This window comes from Zonotrichia albicollis, chromosome 18 (genome assembly GCF_047830755.1).
Source record: "Zonotrichia albicollis isolate bZonAlb1 chromosome 18, bZonAlb1.hap1, whole genome shotgun sequence".
Classification (NCBI taxonomy): Eukaryota; Metazoa; Chordata; class Aves; order Passeriformes; family Passerellidae; genus Zonotrichia; species Zonotrichia albicollis.
This window is the reverse complement of record NC_133836.1, coordinates 2,345,295-2,372,212: the sequence shown is the minus strand read 5'-3', so window position 1 is coordinate 2,372,212 and position 26,918 is coordinate 2,345,295. Positions and strand designations below refer to the sequence as shown.

The window sequence follows — 26,918 nt, the reverse complement described above, 5'->3', positions numbered from 1 at the left end:
GTTCGTGACAGTCCCAGAAATACCATGAGGAGATGCTGATCTTCACTGCAGTGTGAGCTCCACACGCATGAGAACAGCCCCACCTGCCCAACACCAAGCTGAGCCACCAGTGCTCCCAGTCAGGTTTGAATTGCCCTGACAGCACCCTGTCCCTGAGCACATTTCTCCCACTACCTACACAAGAGACCAAGAAGTGGCACGTCCTGGCCTCTGTCCTTGCTGTGAAGCAAATCCTTGTGCAGGGGTGACCAAGGAAGATCGAACCCGAGCAGCCAGAGCCCAACGAGACTGAAATCAGAGTTCACACTTAACAGATAAATAAATGACCCAATTTTATAGGGCTCATCACACACCACTTTGTGCAGCCAATTCAAAAAGCAGCTCCACATCTTCTCTGCGAGTCAGGCAAAGGGCTGCTGCTGGATTTACTAAACTGTGTCATGGAAAGAGCTACAGATGCCTTATCATTGCTGAAATGTTACAGAGATAAGCTCCGTGTGTCAGCTGCCTCCTGGAAACACAGCTAAGGGCACTTTATGCTTATTCTGCACTGAAACCAGTGTATCAAATCTTTTATGCTAACAGGAGCTCCAGACACGCAGCAGAAAATGAGCATCAACATTGCCACCACATACTTTGAATTGCCCTGGCCTCAGCAGGCTCTCTCCAGCCCTTCTTTCAAGATGTTTTAAGTGGATTATTTTCCCCAAGAAGGCCACGGAGACACAGAAATTGTTACAAGCAGAACGAGTAATGAGTTTAGCAAATCCCTTATGCCAGTTACACTTAAACTGCTGCCCTAAACACACTAGGTAGTAACAGTAATTAAATAAGCAACAGCATTGTGCTCCAAGGATTTTATCCACTGAAGGGCTGGAAAGCACTTGAAGCCTTTGTCAGGAAAGGATGTAGGTGCAGCTTTGTTCTCTGCTCCTGGTGAGGATGGAGAGGCAGCTCTCCATTTCCAGAGGAGCACTACACAGGTTAACAGCACTCTTGTTTTCTCCCTTATAGCTCACGGAGAGAGGGGAACACTAAGTGTGATGTGAGCACCTGGTGAACACACACAGGAGGGCTGCAGTAAGAGGAAAAATCATTGTTTCTATTGCAGATGCCCTCAGCACCATTTCAAAAAAAAAAAATACCCTGTCAGGATCAGCAGAATTCAGGAGATCATCTCTGGATGCTGAACTTGATTCTTCATGGCAAGTCCCACAACAGAACACACCCTCACCCTCAGGGGGGCCAGCAAAAGCTGTTTCCTTCATCACATATTCCACAGGGTCATCTCCTCCCAATTGTTATTCTGAGGACCTGGTCCTTCAGCTCCCTGCTATTTATGCACATTGTTAATCTGAGTACTCCCAGCATTCACGAGTCCACAGATAGGACTTGCTCTATTCATAAATAGCAGAGCTCCTACAGGGAAAGATCCCAGGATTAGTCAGAGCTATTGAGAGAAGGGAAATTAGACAGCAGGTACAGAGAGAAAGCCTGAGTGTGTGTGTTACATATTTAAATGACACTGACATTTCTTCAAAGCCTTCCTGGGTTTTTCATAGGTTGGATTCTTTGGGGTATTTTTGGTTGATTTTTTTTGGAAGGCTGCAGTTGTAAAGGAAAAATTCTTACAAAAAAATGATCAAGCTGCTGTTATTGCCACAGTGGGAGAGGCTGAATACCATATGATTAATATCCAAGCTTACTGTGGAACAACAAGAAAGAACGACTAAAAGGAGAAGGAAAGTCAAACTAGGGAGGGAAATAAAAACCAAATCAAAATCACTCACACGATCCATACAGTTTAGACACAGAGCATATCATCACTAGGGACAGAACAGAGTCCCACAGCTGAGGAGGGACCTGTGTGACATGCTCACACCCAGGAGCAATGCCCATTTGCTCTGTGCTCAAAGAGAAACATGAGGGGATTCAGGCATCCTCGAGAGCTGGGCCTGGCTGAAGGCTGGAAAACACACAGCTGCTCCTGCTAATAGATCCCCTAATTTATTAAGATAACTTCTCATCACTGAAGAGAAATAAAAGCCATACCCCTGGAAACCATGCTCAGTGAACACAGCAGCTAATAAATACAAAGACAACTCAATAAATGTATGTTGTTACATCTTCTAAACCTCTTGCTTCATTAGCTGAACTGTAAATGAGCATATTTTTCCTCTTCTGTGAAGATCTTTTTCTCCCCTTCCCCAAAACTGACATAGCTTCATTGCTGCTCCAAGGATTTTTTCCCCTCCTTAATCTGAGAATTAACTTGTCACTTAAAGCCCCAACCAGTGAAAACACACATGGACAGAGCTTTCCTGATCTCAAATGCAGGTAGTTAACAGAGCTCTCCTTTGTGCTGCTTCAGGAGAAAAAACAAGAGAGAAAACCGAACACAAGATCTTTAGAGAAACCCTTTTTTTGCTCCACCAACCACCTGGACTAAAATCAAGCTCTGCCAATCCTCCTCATATTGGTGAAAGCCAAGCCATCCATCCACCTGCAGCATCCCACTGCACCAAAGAGACTTTTCTTCCAAAAGCACCCACTCTGCATTTTCATCCTCTGCTCTACATGGACACAAGAGCCTCTCTTCAGGCTAAAAAATGCATAAATAGTTACAGGTTGAAGAACATGCAGGCACAGCAAAATAAAACCAGCATTTCTGACATTATTGTGCTGGTGAGTCACCAATTCATTCTTGTTTGTCAGCTCCCGTAAGGACCAAGCTCTTCAGAGGCAGCTGAGGTGGCAGCCAGGCTTGGGCCCAGATGCCCAGAGCCAGAAATGCCTTTTCCCCATTTAACTGCTGGCTGCCAACAAAAGCAAGAAGGGATCAGAGAGGAACTCCAAGTGACAACGTCCCCCTCTCCAGCAGCATTTCAGCCAAGCTCAACACTGCCCACCAGCTCTGTCCCTTTGGGGAAGCAGCTCTTCCATCACAAAAAACCACCAAGGTTTGCCTTCTATCCCTGCAGCTTTACAGACTCACAGCCAGGAGCCCTCTCCACAGGTGAAGGACTGACAGATGCCCAGACCCCATGGAACAGCAGGTCAGTCCTGTTGATCACAACAGCAGCAGATCAACAAGCACCATCCCAGGCACACGGAGCAGCCCAGGGTACAGAGCACAGCTCGTCTCAAGCTGAGGCACCGGTGGTTCAGGGAATTTGTTTGCATAGCTTGTCCTTCATTAAGATCCCACGGGCAGGGATGCAGGGGGGAAGATCAGGGATGTATTTGTGCTAATGGCAGGGACCACACCATAATTTGCAGTCTCTGTGCCTAAGGCTCACACTTATCAGTTGTATTGAAAACTTGCTTTATTTCTTTTATTCTTTCTTCCCACTTTTTCTCTCTTATGGCAGCCCACTGTGTCTTTCATACACTTTCACCTTCTCCCCTACCACGAGCTCTGTTTGAACAAGGTTTTGCAGAACAGAAAAATCTGTCTCCTGCTGGAACTAGCCAGATCTGACTCTTTTGCCTAAGAAAACAGTGTCCAAGCATAATAGTAACCCTCCACAGCTCAGAGCTAGGACAATTGGTGATCAATAATACCAAAAACTCAAGTCAGCAGGGACCAAGAATCAAGAAACAGCACAAACTTCTGTTGCTTTGCAAACTTGAAGCAGTTTAAAAAGAACCACCACAAGGGGGATGGAGCTTGTTCAGTGGGGAACAGAGTTTTCTTTGAGTAGGAACAGAGTTAAAGTATTCAGAAGTTCCATTAAGGAAGTAGCAGCCCTTTGATGTTTAAGTGACTTAATACTTTTGGAAAACTGGGCTTGGTCATATTGGTGATCCAATATTCTATAGAAAAATTGTGGTTTTGGTGCTTAAATATTGTGGTTTGAGGAAAACTCAGGTTACAGGATAGGACTGGAGCAATAAAACCTCACAGTGAGCAGCTTGAGTTTCCTTTGCTAATCATCCAAAGGCACTGTTGGCAAGGAGCTTGACAGGCTTATCCAATGGCTTCCATAAGAGATTGCTCACTGGTGCACATTTTGAAAGGGCAACCCCTTCTGCCTCGCCTCTCTTTCACTGTTATATTTAAATACATTAATATTTTAAACTTCTAAAAGCACAAGCAATTTATCTCTTCTTTAAAAATAAATAAGGTGGGGACTGTGATCGTATTTAGAAAGCTGTACCTTCTACCTACTTTCATGTAGATAAGAAACATATTTCAATGTCCCTAAAGTTCACAGGAGGTCAAACCAAAGTCACAAGGGAGCTGCAATTTTGGATGCCCAAAGTGACACCTTCTTTTAAAAGGAGCAGTTTTAAGAGATAAGCCTGCAGCCACCTACTGATCTCCTGGAAACAGAGAGGAACAAACAGACTTCCATCACTTCAGAGAAATACTTCCTTCCATGTTTGACAATAAAAAAGATAAATAATAATAATAATTATGATAATTTAAAAAAAAAAGAGAGACAGGAGACAGACAGACATCTGGGTTATGTTCTAAATGTAATTAGAAGCCTGACAACAGGACAGAATAATGTCAAACAAATTACAAGCAATGTGTTTTCATTCACAGGGTGACAAGTCAACAGGCAGGCAGTTAATTTTAAGACTGATTATGTACCAACTCCTTAAATAACATAAACACACTCACCTCCACGGAGAGCAACAGGGAGTCCAAACACACCATCGATCTGCCTGTGGGCAGGGCTGAGCGTCTCAGCTGTGTCTGGGAAACGATGAGCGTGGATTTTAGGGGGGCTTGTTTGTTCCACGAGGTGCTGGCATTGCTCAGTGGGTGCCCCAGCCCGTGTACCTTGGATCCCAGTCCTGCTGAGCACCGTCAGCTCTCGCTGACACAGACATGAAGTGCACACACAAAGCCACACTCTAAGGTCCTGCCCGTGGGAGGAAAAGCTGTGTGGCTCCTAACGAGGGTTTTTCAGGCCAGTGTCCCCACAGCGCCTCAGAGGGTTCCTCACCCAGGTCCTGCAGCGCTCCAGGACACCACGGGGTGCAGGCAGGGAAGGGCTCAGGTGAATTTCCAGGGCCTGACGCACATCCCCTGCGCACTCAGGGGCTCTCAGGTGTCTGGTTTGGGCAAACTGTGGCATGTTCTTACAGGAAAGCCATGGCTTTCCTTCCCACCATGTCCAGGCAGCTCCTGGAGGTTTTCCAGCCTGGACTTGCATCCCTGCTCCAAGGAACCCAACTCTGCCTCCCACACCAGCACCTGCAGGGACCAATTTACACAAAGCTTCAACTTTCTAAGGCACTTCAAAAACACAACAAAACAAAAAAACTCCAAAAATCCTCATTGACCAAGTGGCAAAGGCAGAAGATGCGCTGCCTGGGGAGAGAGTGATTGCAGAGAGGAGCTCTCCATTTTCCTGCAGCAATAAGAACCACCTATTTGTGTGAGTGATGGTGGCTTCACGAGAACACCAGTGCAGAGCCAAGCGACGACAGCTCTGACGTAAATAGAGGGAGAAAGCAAACAGAGGCAGCGCAGAGCACGAGCAGCGATGGGACACGGCGCTGGAGACGCCAGGCTGCAGGAGAAACAACGCAGCGAGGCAGCATGACAGATGAAAAAAAAGGTTACAAAAGCAGAACAGACTAGAAAGGCATTTATAGGATAATAGTCCTTGCCTGTGTGTCTAATTATATCTGTAATAGTTAATAGCTGAAAGGATTTTAGAAGGCAAATTTACTTTTTTGTCCTCTGTGCCATTTTCTGGCGGCATTTGCCCCAAATGCCTGAAGACAATGGTTGGTTTCAACATCTGCTGATGGGTGTGTGTGTAGCTGGGGTGAAACTTCCCAGGAACTCTGCAAGGGACAGAGGTGAACTGGTTAAATCCCCTCACCGGGGCAGGGACAGGCCGGGCAGCCCCTGCCCGTGGAAATGCAGAACTAAGCAGCTGCACTAATGCCTTTTGGGGAACGTTTTAACAAACTCCAAAATGGTCAAACAGCACCAGGCTGCAAGTGAGCCATTGACACCAGCTGCTCTGAATAAATAAATACATGCACAGTTGTGGAAGGGCTGTGCTGGAGGATGGTGAAGCTGACTGGAATGATGACAACCCAACAGAACCGTGCCTGGAGAGCAGAGCAATCATCTGGTTAAACTTCTCTGGACTCTTCCAGTGTTTCTTTTGAGCTTCACTTTACCTAACACATCTACAAGCTTACAGCTGTGAACAAATTCATTTAAATTAGACCTCTGAAGCATGAACTGCCCCAAATTACTCAAATTTGAAACAAAGAGAAAATAATAGGTGTTAGATTAAATAGGTAAAGATACATCCATTTTAATTGTAGAGCTAGACAGTGTAGAGTACCCTGGAGAGGAAAAAATACTTAGCCTATCTCCTTGGGAGATAAAACTTAGGTTTAATCTGTAGTGTTGTCACTCTACAGAGATGAGGCACACAGAGAATTTTTATGCTGTGTGCCAGACTTCAAGAAGTCAACCCAAATTCCAGAACACCTCTAACAATAGTCAATCAGGACAAACATCATAACTGCAAGCACCTTCAGTTTGAAAATACACAGATATGATGACAACTGCAGCAGCAGTACCAGTGCACTCTGAGAATTAATGCTGCTATCCAAAGGGAAGGGGAATGTTTCAGCATTCACTCTGCTGCATGATTCAGGAGCTTGGAACATCTGCTGACACCTGAATCTCTCTGATTAGTGTCTTCCACCCAAAATTAAGGGAAGGGAAAGACTTTTGGAAAGGAAAAATTATGCAGATATGTTGTTGTAACAGTTCTGAATATTTCCAGTAATGCTTCAGATGCTGCAGTGAGAGATCTTACCCAACAGCTTTGGGAAACAAGGTGGTGATATTTACCATCAGCACCTTCCCCAGCTCAGCATGCTGAAAGCACACGGAGAGGGAAATCACACAGCCTGGGAACAGTTAAGCGTTGGGGTAGAGGGGGCTGGGGGTGACTTTGGAGGGGTTTTGCTGCTTTTTTTTTTTTAATTACTTGTAATGGAATCAAACCGGAAAACCATCCTAAGAGCAGGGCCCTCGCAAACCACCCTGCAAAGATAAACACACTTTGGAAAAGTTAAAAACTGGTCCAACATACTGAGCAGGAATTCTGGACATCTCTGACATGTTTGAGTGTCAGCTGAAGGGGCTGAATCCCAGACTGAGCATGAAAAACACGGCCCAAGGCTCCCCACAGTGCTGGATGTGGAGGCCCCCACGCTGCCTGCCCTGGGAGGGCTGGTGCACTGAGGATTTTCCTGCTCTTGGGAAGGGCTCCTTTAACTGCTGCTTTCCAAGGCTTATGAGCAAAGATCCTCACTGCTCCCTAGAATGGAACCTCCAGGAACCTCCAGGGATGGGGCAGCCACAGCTCCTCTGGGCAATCTATTCCAAGAAAGTGCCGGAAGTCAGAGCCCAGAGCGAGGCCAAGTGGAGCCAGCTCAGAGCTGGATGGAGTGGCTGGAGGCACCCACAGCTGCTTCCACAGCTGCTGCAAAAACCATCAGCCCTGCCGTGTTGCACCTGCAATTATTTTAACAATCAGCTTTGGAAAAACACTAAGTAATGCTCATTCCTCCTTTCTCATAACAGTACAACTTGTACTGAGCCTTCCTGTTGCTAAAGAAATATTCCATTTAAGAAAGCAGCTCACTATCAGTGTAACAAGCAAGCAAACAATGCCTTTGTGTTGCTATCCCTGTTAACCTTTGATTTACAACCCTGTTGGTCAGTTTTGGTTTTGAAATTAAGATGCTCGTGTGCTGAAGGGCAACAGAGTTCACACCATTAAATTAACATCTGCTATAAATAATGTGCTACACGAGAGTGAAAGAACATGTACAAAGCACCAAAAACAGGTGAGTGAACATTAAACAGCCTTTTGCTGAATAACTTAAAACATTAAAAGATCAAACATCTGAAAACAAAGCTCTTTTTGTTGCTAACATTTTTGGTAGAAGAGTCAGCTCCAAACACTTTGCTTTGTGGTGGTGTCAGGGGAGATCCAAGTGAGATTCTGGCTGTGCTGGGGAACAGATGATGTGGAAAACAGAGGTTTCCAGGGACAGACAATTTGTTGACCCCATCTGCAGGTTATTATAACACTGACTGATCTCCCAAAGCAATTTTCATTAATAAGATGTTTCCAAGACCTGTCTTTCTCCTTCCCTCACACCCCAAAGGAATATTTGCATGAGATTCCTAGAGACCAATCCTTCCCTCTCTCCCTCTATTTTTTTTCTTACCATGGGAGAATCAAGCTCAGTAATTTCTTCTGCCATATGAGTAACAGAAGAAAACAATCAGCAGGTCATACAGCATCACTTCCCTGCATGAATTCCCCGTACATGCTCTGCACAAAGGTTGTGGGATTTTTTAATTTATGTGAATCTGCAGAGCTCACTGCTATCACAGTCACTTCTGCACCATTTTAAAAAGGCAAAGGAAATAAAAGGCATAAAATACCTTATAAAACAAGCACTGTTTTTTGGTGCAAAAGTCTTCAATGAAGAAATATAAAACACAATTGCAACAAGAGCTGAAATTGCTGCTTTAGACTCTAATGGCTTCATAGCAGTAATTAAGGCTTCTTCCTGACTTCATAAGTATGCCATAATGCATTTATCAAAAGCACATTACCACAATGGACACATTCACTCTTTCTGCAATGTTTCGACAGCTCCCTTTGGACACTATCAGTAAATAAAATCTTATGTGGGCCAATTAAAGAAAGCATAAATTCAAATTCTCTGTGGCTATCTTGTTTTGAATGCACTGCACTGTCAAATCTTTTTAATGGGAAACGGGTAAGTGCTTTGAATCCAGGAAAGAACTTCCTCCCCAGAGCAGCTCTGGGATGCAGAGTCTTTCTTAAGAGCCACAGGAAGGAAGGAGAGGAGTGTTTCTTGGAGCTGTGTTTTTATCACAGGAGGAGGAGAGGTTTTGACAGCAGAGAGACTATTGTCAAGTACATTTGGACTCACGTCAAGTCTCTGCCTTGACAAATTGGACTGGGAGTCCTTCCACAGCCAAAGTGCACGACGTGCAAGGCAGAGCCATTTCTCCACTTCACTCAAGAGCAGAAGGGAATTACAGAGCTGCTTTCCCCTTGCTCCCGTCCACTTGGCTCCAAGAGGCTGCAGCGAGCCCGGGGCTCTGCAGGGACACATCCCCAGCTGTGGGCAGCCTCCCACCCGCCCCTGCCCCACGCAGAGCCCTCGGTTGGGCTGAGGAACACAAATCCCCTCGGCAGGAGGAGTGGCACATGTGCGAAGCTCACACTGTGTAATGAGTGCTACCCAAAGTGCAAATGCAAGTGGGTGAATATTGGCATGAACCCTGCAGAGACAAGCTAAAATTAGGGCTTGCAATATGGAAATCTGTAATATCCTCTGCACCTGGGTAGCTCAGTGTATTCCATCCCAAATGCTTTAACTAAAGGGAGGGTAAAAGGGGCAAGATGCAAAATACACATGACCTTCCCTCACCATTTTTATCACCAAAAGAGGTTTCTGGATTAGACATCCTGCAGCAACAGCTCAAAAGATTTTACAGTGGAGATAATTAGGAACACATCACCCTTTCTTTGATCACATGAAAGATTATTTTAAACCAAACAGGAACACAGCTCTTGCAATGATCCTCAGTCTTTGCCATACACTTCTCTCTCTTATCTCTTAACTGCTACAGTGGGGAATGATTGGCAGGTGCTTTAGACACAGGATTATGAGGTCAGAATTCAGGCCAGAAGCAACAAACCCCACTTTACACAACAAGGGAAGCTGAGTGCTCAGCATCCCGCACCAGTTAATCTGTGTTGTTTACTCCCTTGGTGTAGAAGGTTTTACACTGATAAATTCTGACTGCTCCTCAGCAGAGGCAGAGCTGTGGGCAGCAACCTGAGCAGGACTCTCAGAGCACAGTTCTGCCACACCCTAATTTCAGTATCATTTCCAAAAATCACAGAATTTCTCTAACAGCATCAGCAAGCCAGGCAAAGCAGCCAAGCAGCACACAAAGGAGCTCCTGGGTTTTTGTCTCTGGGCTGCTGGGGGTGAGAAGAGAGATTTGTCAAGAAACCTTCTAGAAGCCCTGGGGGTGAAAGGAGAGGCCTGGAACTGGCTACAGTAAATGAAAAGCATAATTCAAATGCTGACATGTACTTCACAAAGCTGTTCATTCAACTACATGGGAAGGAACGGCACCAATTGCAATTTAAAGGAGAAAAAAGGAGAAATGAAAAAAAAAAATGTAGGTACAGCATTACACAGGAGCTGTTCCCAAGGCTTCCATCCAGAAACAGACTACCAAGCTTTCATTCAATAAGGTACTGCTGAAACAAAATTACCTCCTGGGCGCTAATGGTCTCTTAGTTATAAACAACCTCTTTAAATAAAGGGGAAAGAAAAAATGTGTGTTATAAAGGAATTCGCAACACATTCCCTTCAATAAATCCTTCTTCCATTCAGTGCTTCCCAACAGGAGCTGCTCCACCAACTATCATCACCAGTAATTCTCTCCCACTAGGGGGAAAGTGAAATAAAAAATTCAGACTATAAAAATATCTCCTTTATCATAGAAAAAAGTTATTATGAGCCTCCATGCTGCCTGGCTGATGCCTGTGCTCACTGATGGTTCTCTCTTTCTCCAGTAATTGCTGGCAGAGGCAGAAAGGAACAAATGCTGACCGTGTGAGGTGCCTCCAGAGACTCCAGGTAATCATACTCATTTTATTTATAGTAACAAGTATTTTATTTGATTTTGTTTACACCAAGAAGAATAGGTCCAAAGGTTCCTGGCAAAAGTATCCTGTTAGGGCAGCTGGGTAAGCTGGCATCATAACGTGCCAGGTATTCCCCTTCTGAACCACCTACCCTTGGCATATGCCTGAAAAAGAGGGGAATATTTTTTTCCCTATTTCCCAGAGCTCCTGACAGTTCCTACCAGCTTGGTTTATCCTCTGCCAGCTCCCTATCACTGCCAGCTCCAGATTTCTTGGCCAGTGCCCTGCTCTGGAGAAAGTCTCTCTTTGGGGCAGCCAGGGCTGAGTCAGAGCAGAGGGACCAGCAGCAGGAACCTGGGATGAGCCCTGCAGGACACTGTGCAAGAAATGCTCCTACAGCCCCCACCCAGAGCCCCAACTACTGCAAACACCCTTTGGTTTCCACATTTCCCCAGCCCAGCACATGCCAGAGCCAGGCGTGGATGTGCCAGCTCTCCCCAGGGCTGCTCACACACTCCAGGCCCAGCAGGTCAGGGCATGAGCCCACGGGATCCAGCTCTGCCAACCCACTGTCCCCTCTGCAGGGCTGTTTCACCTCCTATGGAGTGCCAGGAGAACAAACAGCTTGGGAGAGAAGTGGTTTGGACTAAGCTGGACTGGTCAAATCTGCCTCCCCAGGCCTGCCCAAAGAGCTGCTGTGGAAGGCAAAATGACACATTTACCTTAAGCAAAATCCAGCCAGAGAAATCAGCAATTTTGTTCTCCAAATGCACAAGCTTATTGCTCATAAAAGGTTTACACTGGCTGGAGGAACCTACACTAATGAAGTTTTATCACTCCCTACACCAAGTCCCCAAGGGAGTCCCAGCAAAGCTTTGGAGGCAGCCACAAAAGTCTGGGATTGTGCTGGATCCCATGTGAAGGAAAAACAAATCCTGCTGGCAACCTAAAACATCAAGCAGATATTGAGGACATGTTCAGCCCCAAACCAGAAAAAGAAAGACAAAAAGCAAAGAAAAACCACCCACGCCTGTAAGCTGGTCACACCCTTAAGCTCTCCAGAGAAGTTTTACAGCTTGTAAAACCCTCATGATTCATTTGGAAATAAACCACAGTCCGTGTGCAGCCACAGCAGCGTAAGCTTTCACCAGGGGAAGAGATGCCTCAGTTAACTGGAATTCAAGAGGCTACATAAGGAACACTAATACATGTAAAAAAAAAAAAAGTGTGTGGGCATGTGCCCCATACCCAGAAGAATTTATGCTGAGAAAAGCAGGTTATTTATACAGGAGCTTTGCTTTCAGCATCACCACTCAGCTATCCATTATCTGCCCCAAAACAACAGGGCACAGGAGACTAATGAACAGCATGAGCAGGAAATACAGAGATGAGAAGCAAGATTTAGAGAACAAATAGTTCAGGCACTCTTGTATTTTACAGAAGGTCATTCACTGGGCCTTTATACTTCATTTATCAAATTAGATCTGAATTGGTGCAGTCATCCTGATTCAAGAAACCATCGCACATCTTTTCTCTTCAAAAGGGGAAATAAACACCTTATCTCTGAAGCAGTTTCCATCAGAGGATCTCCAAGTCCTTCCCTGGCACTTTGCCTCAAAACCACCCAGGCAGAGCTGCCTCCCCTACAGACAGCCTTCAGAGGTGCAAAGAGCTCGAGTGTTTTGCCAGTAATGGCTTAGACCAGATCTCAGATCCACATCCCTCCCCCTGATGCACCTGACTGAGCCAATTATCCATGTGCTGCCCTTAAGCAGTGGGATTTTATAGCCTCTATTTTTCTAGTGCTTTCCTTGTCACCATAAACATCCCGGTGTTTGCTCACAAGTTGTTCCATTAAAAACAAACGTGCTGCCACTCCACGGCTGTGGAATTTGCTGCAGAAAATCATCCAGAGAACAGCCCTGCCTTGGCAGCCACCTGCACCACCTCCCCCTTTAACTCTAACCCAGAGGCACGTTACAATTACATTATTCCAACTAAATAAAATTATTTTCCCCTGTTCCAAGACATAAAACAACCACATTATTATGGCCATTGCCACTGTGATTTAGTAATTTAAACAAAAAGACACACACAATGATAAGAACATAGTAAGTAGCACAGCACTTCATTACAGCTGGAACCAGTATTTATGACCCCTGAAAGCAAAGATGGTCATGAAAATTATATGCCCAAACCTGTCACTTCAAAAGTACAACTTAATCATACAATGCTCGGCACAGAGGTTTCAAAGACACTGATGATATTTTGGTTTTTGCCAGGTGAAGGAAAGCTCTGAGAGACAATAAATCGTTTAAGGTATCGGTGGAAGCGGCTTACTTACGAAACAGGATTTGCAATGCAAAGAGTGAATCAGGAAGCATCACCCTGACACACTGCAGCCCGAGGAAGGGACAGTGACACCCCGGGCCACAGGGAAGGGCTCACTGCTCGCAGAGCTGAGAGAGGAGCAGAGATGCGGAGCAGCCCCTGGAGAGCTGCAAGTGCTGAGAGCTCCTGAGGCTGCACAGGGAAGTTAATCTGGTAAAAATGCTTTGGACTTGTAGCCACAGCCCAAGTACAGCTCTCTGCCAAGACTGAGGACAATACATTATTAACTGAAGTTTAATTATATCCACAAACATACATTTCTAGCTCATACATCTCTAGCTAGGCTTACAACCACATCTCTGCAGATTTGTTTGTTCTTCTAGTGGTCCTGTTAAGAAATGAGTTTCATGATCACTTTCATAGCCCAAAACACACACTCATCTGGTATTAAATTTACTTCTGTTTTGTTTCCATAGGAATTTTGCTGGTTCCATATTAATTAATTTATGTCAGAAAGAGACAACGCTTCACAAAGGACCCTCTAATCAGTGGCTATTAAGGGTGGGCTATAATACGGGTTTTTTGTAACACTGGTCAGAGTATTTTCAAAAGGCAAAGCCCAGTTACAAAAAAGAAGCTGTTATCTCCCCACCAAATGAGTATGGAAATTAAGGATCACTTAATTATTACATTTGTGATGCTCTGAATTAATCAAGATAGATTTCCAACAAGCATCATTCCCTGTAGAAAGAAGAATCTGGTTACCTGTAATATATAGACCACGTTTTGTGGTTTTAAGAGAGACTCTGCAGGAAGAATGAGTCAGCAGCAGCCAAGCAGCCAGGTCTCTACAGCCAACCAACAGCCTCGACACGGCCTTCAGTGGGGAAAGCCTCACACCCCAAAGACCCCAGTGTAAGGCAGCCCCACTGAAAGGCTGCCCACTCTTGTCAGTAACCTGATGGCCACAGAAGCCAAGCAAGTAGCTCTGAAGACTTTATCTCCTATTCCCTTTCACGTACATCAACCATATGCTCAAGCAAAAAGCACAGTCCCCGTTCCAGAGGAAAAGCCAAAATTCAATTAATGACACCAGTCTTTAAAAGCCAGCTGAGACTGCAGAAATGGCTTATTCAGGAATTTTTTCTTTCTGAAAGCTTCCATGAACTGTAATAATGCAACTATTGCAGGCATTTATTTATTAATACAGAAAGATTGATTTATGAGAGATGTGCAATCGGCTTAATCTCTGAAAGCTTGATGCAGTTGAGCCCCTGGGCAGAGTTACTCCTCTGCTTTGACATCAGGGAGCAGCAGCCCAGAGCTCTGGGTGACTGGAATAGCCCAGGGAACAGCTCAGCAGAAGCAGCAGGCACCCTGCACTCCCCCAAGCTGCACTTTGATGCCAGGCAGTGATAAGGAAAAGAGGCAGATTCCACAGGCCAGGAAAGCTGGTAAGTGGAACAGTCTGGGTGTGTGTATGGCTTGGGTGGAAGGAGATGGAGAATTGACACTTTCCCTTAAATCAGCATGGCAGGGAGGATTATGAAAGGTTGGTAGTGTGAGTGACCAGATCCTGCTCTTGTGCAAAAGGAAAGCCAATGGCAGATGGTCACAGCACAGCTGGGCAGAACATCCCCCTGAGCTACCAGCAACACTGGAGCCACTTGATTTCAGGCAACTGGGATATTAAATTAATGTATTTACTTGCAGCAGAGACAAGCTTATATTAAAAGAAAGCGAATGGCACAGGGGGTATTTCAATTCATAAGAGGCAGCTATGAAGACAGCACTAAGATGTGGGGAGGGAGGGAAGCTTTCCAATGGTTTTGCTACTTTGTCCCATCATGATTTCTAAGTTTGAGTATCAATAAAAGTGTATTTCAGGTCTTCAAGGAAGCAGATCCCCACAGTGCCTGGACTCTCTCTGCTACAAGAGACAATTCAAATGGAAGTGTTGCCCTGTTCCCAGGTATCAGGATCTTGGTTCCTTTCCTGCTTCTCCTTTATCACCACTGAGCAGCCATGGTGATAACAAGAGGAGTGAGTACAGCTGTCTAGAGAGATGGCAGGTACTGCCCTGAATATCTCACAAAATTAAACACAAGCTTTGCCAAGAGCACAGAGCCAGAGCAGAAATAAGAACAAGCACAACTTTTCTACCAACAGGAGCTCAGGATCACAAAACTGCTTCCTGCTGCCTCACCTCCTGCACTTCCTGCCACCCTGTCCAGGGAATTTGCCTTTTCCCTGCTCATGACCTGCAGAACACAGCCATCCACTCAGACACCAGCACTAAGAATGCCCCAGCAAAGTCACAGTGCTGGGACAGCCCCTCCCTCAGGGTTATCAGGAGCTCAGCGCTGCTGTCCCCACCGTGGCCTTGAGAAGGGACACCCTCTGTGCCCTCCTGCTTCTGCCTCATGACAGAATCCCTGGTACTGGGCCAAAGCTGAGAACACAGGGAAGGAGAGAACTGCTCATCACTGCCTCTGAAACAACACAGATGATGTTTTGCTTATTAAGCACACACAGAAAGAAGAATTTGAGCTGTTAACATTTGTCATTGCTGTATCTCCCACTGAACCCCAGGGAACACAGATGGGTGCCCAAAGCAATGGGCACCACGGGCCATAAGGGTGATGTGAAACCAAAGACAAAGGGCTCCAGGAGTTTGTTTCACATGCAGAAAAAGCTCCCAGAAGGAAGAAATAGTATTTTGAAGTCCACCTGAAAGAAAGGCATCAGACAAGTGCCCAGGAGACAGCCAGCTGCCAATGTCACAAGACTGGTACTACCTGTGCCACATGAGGAGTCTGACACTGAGGCAGGAGTGCTCCTGGGTACCCCCTCACTGTCCACATGAGTGCCCCTCAGCTCCACAAACCACAGGGACACCTTTGGCTGCTGCTATAAGGCCACAAAAGGGTCATGAGGGCTCCTGCCATCCTGGAGAACTGAGAAGCTGCTGGGCAGGACCCTTCAGGGTGCAGGGGAGCCCCTGACCCACTCAGCCAGGAGCATCTCTGCCCACAGCCTCCCTTCCCATTTCACGAGGTGGCTCCTCACTGGCACAACTGCTGATTAAAGCTTGCACTGACATCTGAAGACTCAAAGGCAAATTAAAATAACCCTACACTTGTTAATCCAATTCATGCTTTTTTAATGACTAGAGTTCCTATCATGTGGAAAGCATCTCTTGCAGGAAACTGCTTTGACCACTGCTGTTCATAAAAGTAAAAAGACTTGCTAATGCTCTCCAAACTTCCCACAGAAGTATTTATATCAGAACCCCTCTATTTTTTTCCCCAACAATAATCTAATTCATGTGACTCTTATCTTAACTATGAAACAGCACATTAAATCCAGGATCACAGCTCATTTAGATAAGCGGAATTGGGCACATCCAGCGAGTCATTCCTGCTGTGACATTTCCACTATTGACAGAGTTATTTCCAGGCCCAGCGTGGGCAGGGAACGGGAGGACTCTCACCCTTCAGCACAGTCACTGCCCCTTGCTGAGAGTGCACACAAGAGCCAGATTTTCTCAAGGGACTCTACCTGGGTCTAGTCACATGTTAATAAACATTCTGGCAGCATTTCCCAGAAATAACCTTCAACTGTTACCTAGAAACATAATCCATCAAAATAAACCTCAAAATAGTAAGAAACGAAGAGAACTTTTATTGGTAGGCTGTATTCTAGCTATATATACAAAAGAATTAGTGGACAATGTAGAGTCATTGATCAAGGGGATAGCTCAAATTAATTTCAAGGTTATTTTCTTTGTTCTTTTATAAACACAGTGTTTTTAAAAAGTTTCCTTTACCTCACTCTTTCCTACACTCTGTGAGCTCTCAGGAATAGAGCTGAACCTCATGGGCCTCTACAGGACTTGAGAGTACCCAGTGGAACCAAAGCACTTAGCAGGTGATGAGCTGAAGTGAGTTAGAGCTTAACAGCTAAATCATCCAGAATAGATTAAAATTTCCCATCAAATAAATTGAAAGTTCTGCTTCAGCACTGAACAGTTCCCCTTCACCCTACAGCTCCATCCCCACTCTCCTTTTTAATCTGAATAAATACAGATGGTATTTGCCTCCCCCTCTTTTTCTTTCTATTTTTCTAATAAACTGCTGGGATGATGCAGGAACCACGGGCAAAGGATTTTCTTTAGGTACTCAGAGCACTCCTGATCTACATCTTGATTTCAACTCTTAACTCTTCACAAACAAAACAGGACATGGGTCTGTCAGTGCATGAGCTGGTGAATCCTCCTCTCCCTCACAGCCCCTGCTTAGGATTAACACACACAACAGGCTGCCTCGGTAGGAACTGGAACTTCCTGGAGTTTCCACGGGAGGCTGTGAGGCTGAGATACCATCACCAGTGCTGGGGTTCAGCCAGGTTATCTCCCTGATAACCCCCTGCAGCCTGGGGAGTGTGTGCAGCGTGACATCCACGTGCTGAGCCCCAGAGGAGCCAGGCTGGGCTGGAGCTCATCCCTCCCCAGCACTGCCCGAGTGCCACAGAGAGGGAGCCGGGCTTGGTTCACAGGGAAGCCTCTGCTCTGACTGCATCCACAACAACAGCTGCTGCCCATTCACAGCTCCCCTCCTTCCTGAAAAATTGTATTTTCAACCAGATGACATGCTTCTGATTATTAAGAAAGATCTCTGTATACCCCAGAAATTAATCATTTCTCTACTCTGCTAAAACTGATGACAATGTAGTCTTGGCTCTGGAAAATTAACTGCTATAGGTCAGTCACAAAGATACGCAATTTAAAATTTTCATACATTCTTTTACTCAGGTAGAATCCTCTCTTCAACCCTTCTCTGCATTCATCAAGGTTTTATTGGAACTGGCATAAATATTCAATCCATGCTGCTCATCAGTCTGGTTAGAGAGTAATGTTGAGAGTTCACTTCAAGTCCCAGGGCAGGCTCTTTTCACACCCACCAAATTTTGCTTTTAACCTCAGTAAAAGCAGGGTTAGATCCTAAACAGGCCAACCCACAATGACACAGGGGAGACTGAAATGGACAAAGACAATACAAGGAAAGAGAACTTCAAAGCAAGAGAGTTATTCAGACAAGGGTGTATTCTATGCAATAAAAGAAGCTAATCACCTTTATCTGCATTTCAACAAATATCTTTTACTTTCAAAAGCCCTTAAGGCTGCAGAGTTTTCAGTTACCTTTTCCCCCTGTTTCCTCTAGGATTAATACTCTTCCTTAGCAGTCTGCTGCCAGCTGCTGCAGGACCTCTCTGGATATCATGAATTAAATTCTTGGGTTTTCGGACTTGTTCCACCATTATAAGAACATTTATCAGGTTAAGCCCAGATTTCTTTCACTGTCTTACCAGCAGAGTTTTGGATGACTAATCAAAGGACTGAATATATTCTAAAGATTTAATTCTCCCTTCACTATTTATACTAGTCAATGTCACTTTGACACTATTCTGGCTTTTCACTGCAAAAAACTTTCCAACTCAAATTCCCTCAAAACGAACATGCTCTCATAAGCAGACAAGTGCCATTTGCTCCATCTTGCCCTCCCCCAAGTTAGCTTCAGCTGTCACCAAAAACACAGTAAGCATTTTCCTCCTTGGGAACTATGTGTTCTTGCAGTTATACTCAATGGACCAGAAGAGTCTGGCATCAGAAAAAGAACTATCTGATTTCTTGGACTCACTGCAAGAGAACCTGGCTTGGCCAGGCACAGTTATACCCACCAAGGATTCAGTTAAATTAAAGACACCCTGGGCAAAGAATACTGGCTGTACAAAAAGTGATCAGGCATTCACCCACCTCAGATGCAGCTTTGGGGCTCTGACTGCTCTCTGAAGGGAGTTTCTCCCTGCAGTTATAAATAACAGGGAGTAAAACACTCCCTTTGTACGTTAGCGTGAAGATTTTCAGAGCCACCATCTATGAACTGCCGCCACTATTTTAGTAAACAGAAAGCAGTCAACAGCTCTTGAGAACCTTTTACATTTTCACCTTTCTGTGGAAGGTGAAAATGTGAAAGGTTCTCAAGTGTGTTCAGATCTGAAAGCACGTTTCCAGTGTGTTCAGATCTGAAAGCACGTTTTTCAGCTTAATTCAGAGTCTTCACCATGATCCACATTGCCTTTTTTGATCTACATTACCTAGAATTTCTATTTCTATGCCCAATTCTAAGGAGGGAAATATGCTCTGAAAAAGCAGCTGCACCTTAGACCTACCCTGAGATACTGAACCTTGCAGTGCTCCTTTATGCCAGGAACTGCCACACTCACATGGCTGATCCTTGGGTGGCAATACCCAGACGTTGCAGAGGATGCGAGCAAAAAGTACAAAAATGCAAAACACACTTAAATCATCTTCCTAAAAACCTGCTTAGGGCAACAGTTTTTCACAGATAACTCTACATTTCCATCTTCTGCCTCACCATGTGCCAAGCCCAGTCCTCAGGCACAGAGAGCTTCCAAGCAAGCGAGGTTTCCACCCAGACCTGCCCCTGCTAAAGTGCCCTTCTCTCACTTTATTTATTTCCCCTTTCCACCACACTATCATGACTTGGTAAAAGCACATCTGGACCACATCTGCAGCCTCCTGTCCCCTCCAGGAATGGCCCAGGGTCTCACTGGAACAGCATCAAGGGGAATGGTATCCAATGTCAGGGTGAGTTGCAGCACATCTGCTCTGCGCCGTGCTCAGGACATCCTTCTCCACAGAGCTTTTCCAGGAGAGGTTGTTCATCAGGTCTTATTTTTAAAGAATCTGGGCCAAGTCATCCCTGCTGTAGCTTTAATGACGTCAATGAGCTACAGCAGGGGTGAAATTGGGCCATTATTTTTTATGTCCATATGTCCTATGCCTATTAAAGAAAAAAAAACGGGGAAAGAAGATCAAGGAAGAAAAGTTATTGAATCAAAAGACTACCCGGTGCAGAGATTAACATCTAGATGTGGAATGTTCCTCTTTTGTTCCTGCTGTATATTATAAATATAACAGTTTATGGAAAAAGAAATACTTCTGTAGTGTCAAGGTACAATGTGAGTTCTGCAGTGACAAATTATATTCACATTTTGTATCCTGTTTTGATAAAAAAAGCCAACAGAAAAATCATTACCAGGAAAAGGTCTCTTCAGAACTCCACTAAAGTGAACGCCACAGTTGCCAGTAAGTGTTGATGTCTCCTCTCTGAACCAACATCCATCACACCCAGCATATCACCACCAAGTAGTAAAGCCCAGTGGACCTTGCCCTGAGCTCATTTCTTACTCAGTCCAAAACATGATTACACAAATACCAAAAGAGAAAAACATGATAAGGTTAAGCCTAAACAGTTTTCTGTGAGTACCAACAGCCTCAAACCCCAACATGAGAAGGGACACAGCTGAGGAGGCCAAGCCTGCAGATGTGGGACTCCAGCTGTGAACAGCAGCAGTGCCAGCCATGGTTCTGTGGGGTTTCAGGGGGCTGAACTGTACCAGCCATGGTTCTGTGGGGTTTCAGAAGGCTGAACTGTACCAGCCATGGTTCTGTGGGGTTTCAGAAGGCTGAACTGCACCAGCCATGGTTCTGTGGGGTTTCAGAAGGCTGAACTGTACCAGCCATGGTTCTGTGGGGTTTCAGAAGGCTGAACTGCACCAGCCATGGTTCTGTGGGGTTTCAGAAGGCTGAACTGCACCAGCCATGGTTCTGTGGGGTTTCAGAAGGCTGAACTGTACCAGCCATGGTTCTGTGGGGTTTCAGAAGGCTGAACTGTACCAGCCATGGTTCTGTGGGGTTTCAGAAGGCTGAACTGCACCACAGCTGTTGATAAAATGTGCAAACAGGTTTCCCACCCCCACAGCCCAGTCCACGGGCGCTGCCCGGGCTGCAAACACAACTCCAGCTCAGCCGACCGCAGCCTGCGAGACCCAAACCACAACTTCTCCACTCCACACTCAAAGCCCACTTCAGTGACATTCTAGAGGATGAGTAACCATTTTCAGAGGGACACAGGTAAAATTACTCACCCACACACCTATAGAGCCAGGCTGATGCACCTTTAAAGGCGGAGAGCAAGTGCCCAGCAACAGCCCCAGATCACAGGAGCTGGTGTTCAGGGCCTCTGCTTTGTAGGTAGCTTTTATTTCAAAGCTTTATAGAAGATTCCTTTGAAATCTTTGACCTTAATTATCCAAGTTGCAGCTTCAGTCAAAGACTAAGTCCTCTCTGCCAAGGCCTTTGTTCCAATTGCTTCCCCTTTGCATTAATGAGCTCTTTTTCCCACAATAAGCTACAAGAGTTTGAGGTTTTGTTTTTGTTTTTATTTTTATTCCTCTCCTCCCTCCTCCTCTCCCATTCCAGCTCTGGAATCAAAATAACTTGAGATGGAGAACGTGTGACCTCCCAAGCCTTTATTTACAGTATCACAAACCACAAGGGAAGGTTCTGTCCAAGTTTTCCAGCTGGAATGGGAACAGCAGGGAAAAAACGTGCCCTCGTTTCTGCAGCTGTGATATTTAACACATCACAGGGGAGAAGGGTGGGAAGGAGGCAGGAGAATTAGAAGCCAGTAATGATGCCATGGAAATATCACATGAAGCATCTCAGCCACACAGGCAAGTTCACACGATGACATCTTTTCTCCTCAAAAATAAACAGAGCTTTGTACATGCAAATGTAACTGCAAAACCAGTCTGATTCAGTGGTGTTACTTCTTCACTTCTACATTAAACCAGACTGTAAAACACAGAAACTTTCTGGTCTCCACCTGAGTTTGTATCAGTGCTGTAATGATCTCTCTTCGTGCCCCATCCTCCAAAATTATAACAAAGACTTTGTCAAAAATCAAAAGCCTAGCAGCAACAGAATCTCCCTCAGATATTTCAACAGCACAGAAAAACAAACACAAATGAAGGAGGTTTAGATCTATAGAAAGTTACTTGCAGCAGGAAACTGTCAGTTAGTTTGTGGTTACAACCACAGCAGCATCACAGCCCTTTCCTCTCAGTTAAAGATGTCCAAACAGCTCCTTGTGTCTTGTGTTTCTATTGTAAAAGGAGGGAAACCACCAAAAGGAAAACTCACTCCTGTTTCCATGAGAAATTTCATAGTTCCAGATTATACAGGAGACTCTGTAGATCCCTTTTTTGAAAAGGGATCCTTCTGTACCTTTCCAAACATCTGTGTCCTGGCTGGTCTAAATGGGTTTACCTGTAACTCTCTCCCACATTTACAAGATCCCATTTTCCTTCCCTCACCTCTCAGCAGCTCCCCCTTCTCCCTGCCTGGCACAGTAACAAGTCAACCTTTACACACTGAGACAGGCAAATGTCACAATTGTGCTGCTCCATTCAGCTGCCAAACAGGGCTCCTCTCCCTGCCAGACAAAAGCAGCCATCACCCAGCTCCCTGGAGCGTTATCCCCTTGGTCTAACTCTTCACAGTGAGTTTTTCATTTCAGTTGATGAAGGATTCAACATGAAGACAGATTTCTCCACATTTAATCAGTTTCCACAAACTCACCCCTATCAAGGGGTTCAATGCTCCTGTCATGGGTCCCACACTGAGTCCCCTGGTAAGTACAAGGTGCAGAAAAAGTAAGGCACAGGCCCCATTTGTGTCCACATAAAAGGACATAAGGCTCTGGATGGAGAAAAGCCGGTCCCATCACACAGCCAGGGGTGGAAAATCACAGCCCAGCATGACACAGGCACAGGGACAGGTGCTGCAGGCAAGGCAGGGAGTGCTGGAAGGACAGCAGGAGGAGGCAACTGCAAACCAAGGCTGTGCTTCCTTTTGACAGGACACAACACATTCCTTCAGTGGGTCAGAAATTCCTTAGAGGGGACATCACTTCCCCAGGGCACAAATCCCCTGTCCCCAGCCTGCCTCACATCTTCTCAGGCACCTTGGATTCAAGCTCATCTACCTTCCTTCCCCCTCTTCTTATCCTCCTGCCCAATGTCAGCCTCTGCCTCTTCCTCCAGACAGAACGCACTCATCCCATGCAGGCTGCTGCAGGAGCAGGGGAAGCACAAAAAGGCAGCAGAGGCAGCAGAGCTGGAAGTGAGGATGCTGCGGGACAGGGCAGCAGGTCCCTCCCCATTCCCCGGCTGCCTCCAGGCCCCGCAGCTCCCGGCAGCACCGGCACTCACAGCTCAGGGCTGCACAGCCTCCCCCGGCTCTGCTCACAGCAGGCATTCAGGACACTTCCCTGCATTTTGAAATAGTTCTATGCAAAATGATCCCAAGGATGACTTGCAGAGGAGCACTCTCCCAAAATTTTCCTTCTGTCCAGCAGTTTGGATTGAAAGCCTTCAGGTTTGGAGAAACAAAGGGCTGCACAAGGATGCTGGCAGAACAGAGGGGGAAATTACTCAATGCCTCCAGCATTTTCCTGGACAGGGTGGTTCAGCTCTCTGTCTCCATGAGCACTGCATTCCCTGACAAGGTTTAAAACCCATTTCTCTCCTTACATTCCCTACCTGCCAGCTCACAGACAATGCTCCTCTCTGGTGACGCAAGAGCAGGGATTCATTTTCCTGTGAACACCATTCTGGAGGCAATTTCCCCTCACCTACCCAGAGAATTAATGACCACTTGGGCATCTCATCAGCCCTGTAAAATCCTCCAGGAAAGCAAAATGAATGGAGCCTCAGCCCTGGGGCAAAGCAAACCCTAAGCTCTGCCAAGGATTGCATTTCTTCTCTGCTGTTCTGGTTAATTCAGAGAAAAACTCTCCCTCTGCAAGAGCCTGTGGGGGAGTGTGTGACCTAAAACAGGAGGCAAAGCTCTCGGGATACAGATGTTCCCCCTCAGCACAGCAGCACAAACTCACATGGCAATTAATGCCTCTCTGAGCATAAACTCCTCTGTTCAAGCTGCTGCTGTTCAGGCTTTTGATCCCAGAGAGACCTGGCCACAGCCCCTTTGGAAGTGCAGTGGGCAGGCAGGAGCTGCTGGGCTCTCTCCTGAGGAAATCAGGTATTCCACAGAGGGACAAGACAGCACTGGAGCAGCCTACCCAGCCTGGCACTGGGCTCTGCTAATCCCAAAGAGAGGCTTCAGGAAGGAAATCAACCTGGAGAATGGCAATGAATTCATTGGGAGCCAATTTCCTGACAGGAGACAATTAAGGTATTCAAATCACCCAGAGTTTACCACAATTTCTGATAAAGATACTGCATGTTTATACAGAGCTGGTGTCACTGCAATCTCAGTGTAACTGCTGTGACCCTGAGGTATAAACCCAGAGAGACTGAAAGTGTATTTCAGTCTGGTAAGTGAACAGTCTCAGATCCAAACTCATTTATTCCTTCTCTTCTTCTCAGCAATTTGTTGCTCTTGAAGCAAAACCTCACTATTGTTAAGTTTTAGTATCACTCCAAAGAAACATTTGGTGAAGTCAAAAAGACCATTTCTGATAAAGGAAAAAACCACCTAAGTGCTGAGCAATGTACTACTGGAGGAAAAGAAGATGAAGCAGAACTGTGCAGTCAGGCTAAAGGCTGACACCCTGTCTAGCAAAAAACTCCAGCCACTAATTTTGTGGTGAGAGCTCACAGTGTGAGACACATTTCTAGAATTCACACAAGAGGTTTGGATGGAGCTGGACACACACAGTGAACCCCAAGCAGCACTGCAAAGGTGACAGCATCAGGGAGTAGCAGGTACACACACTCATAAAAAACACAATCTCTTCACTTTACCTTGTTAAAAGCCACCACGGCTAACTGCTTCCCCAAATCCAAAGCTCAGAGGACAAAGAAAGTTAGAAACTACAATTTGATGGTAGTAAATGAGGCTGTACTACTTTTTATTTCAATACAAATAAAATCAACAAGGTTAAGATCTTTTTCTTTGAGGAAAAAAACACACCTAAGATTTAAATTAAAAATTATATTAATTGCACCTCCTGTGCAGCCATTTTCCCTTTTAATTTATTTGAAATATTTTAAGCAGGAAAGGATGCTGACTAAACAGAAGGTGGCAAGGAGTGTGAGCTTTCTTTCAAAAGAAGTTTATTACCAATGCACACATCTATGCAATTTAAGCCAACCATGTCCTGAGACTGCCAAGCCCTTCTCAAAGAGCTCCTGCAGTCATTCTCCAGCCTCCATTTCACCACGTTTTCCCCAAGCATTTATTCAAGTGGAACCCAAGGTAAGGTTGATCTCCTCTCACCAACAGCAAGTTAGTATCCCTCAGATAAATTACCATTCTCCCTAGTAACATCTAAATGTTTTTTTTTTTCTTTTTCTAACCCAGAAGAAAAAGAACAGCCATCCAGCTGAAATGTCAGAACCTACCTTCTGTAAAAAATCTTTCTAGATGTTTCTGAATGCAGGAGGGAGCAAAAACAGCATTGCTGAAAAAGGATGTCACTGTTGGTCCACATGTGTCAACATCCTAGAAAAAGACAGAACACAGTTGCTGAACTGCCATGCCCATGGGAAATCAAGAGCAAGAATAAAGCTGCATTATTTTTCCAGTTACACCATGCTAATGGCTCCTATGCAAACAACATACAGCTACAACATTTTATAATTGCACATCAGAGTTTCTCTGCAGACATCCCTCCGGTATGTCAGAAATTCAATACGTGATAGTAGGCGGCAATGAGCACCTCAGGGATTTCAAGTGTGTTCCAAACCATGAGTCATCGTCATCTCTAACTCATGGAAATTAAGAAGGAAAAAAAAGAGAGAAGCAAAAACACACACGTTGCACTGACCACTCTCACGTGCTCCCTCGGTACAACACTTCTCCTCAAAGCTTCTCCCTTCTGAGCTCGGGGCTCAGTGACTGCCACAGAGGAGACCCCACAGACGAAGCCAGCACATCACAGATCCGTCAGGGAGCCCCCAGAGCCTGGGCAGGACCCTACGTCTGAGGGTGGGAGCAGAGCTGGAGCTGCCCCTGTAACCCCACAAACCCTTCCACAACGGGAGGAGCAAGGAGCCAGCAGCTCCCACAGGGCACAAAGGCAGGGCTGGTGAAGCAGCAGCACCCAGGAGGGCAAACGCAGGTGGGGAAAGCCCAGGCACCCCATTTCTGATTCCAGGCACCTCTCCCCTCAAGGCTGATTTTTGTCAGGAGGGCTGAGGGCACAAGGAGCCCGGAACGCTGCCTGCAGAGCAAGTTACTGCTCTGCTCAACATTGCAGGCAGCCCCTCTGCCTTTCCAGAGATTCCTTTGGGCAGTCTCATCGTCACCTCCAACCACTGCAAACTGGTTTTAATGCTGGGGTTTTTTAATATGGTTTTAATGCTGCTTCTAAAGCAGCTGGGTTGCACTTTGGGGCACACAGTGCACTCTCCACTCCCCGCTCTACTGATGATCTCCCCAGGTATATTCAGGTTCCTTTAGGTCTTCAATGTTTTGTTTCTCTGTCCTCCAAGCAGCAGCCGGAGCAGAGCCAGGGCTCTCCCAGCACTCACAGGGGGATGGAATGGGGAATGTTGTTGTTGCCACATGCTCACGTTAAAACTGCCTCAGTCTCACTGAACTCCCATTATCCCTTTCCCTTCAGGTCACAAAGGGCACAGTTGTCCTTCCCTGTTCTCTCTCCCAGCAGCAGGAGCTGAGTTTGCACCAGAACATGCAAAATCTGGGTTCACAACCACACAAATAAAGCACATTTCCTTGACTGGGACTTGGATCCAAGCCTCAACACCAGCACCTGCTACCAAAGTGTTACACAAAAAATAAATAAAACATCAATACACTCTGTTTCCTTCCCTACAGAAACTGAAATGTTTGGAAAAAACATCAATACCTTTAGCTGCAAGCACTGCTTCAGTTAACATAAATTTATGTCTTGCCAACAGCTTAAAAAAAAACCCCAGTAACTGATCTTCACTCTTGTAACTTCTTGCACAGCAATTTAAAAA

General features: G+C 45.6%; 1 protein-coding gene across 9 annotated transcripts in view; it reads right to left on the bottom strand.

Annotated features, from left to right (window-relative positions):
- Positions 1-26,918, bottom strand: part of PITPNM2 (phosphatidylinositol transfer protein membrane associated 2) — a 125,505-nt gene that overhangs the window by 84,633 nt on the left and 13,954 nt on the right. For 8 of the 9 annotated variants that reach the window (XM_074553976.1, XM_074553972.1, XM_074553979.1 and 5 more), the window contains exon 2: positions 25,335-25,434. The exons of the other annotated variant lie outside the window; for it this stretch is intronic. The gene's annotated coding sequence lies outside the window, so the exon portion shown is untranslated. The remainder of the gene's footprint in view (positions 1-25,334; positions 25,435-26,918) is intronic. 9 annotated transcript variants of the gene reach the window in all.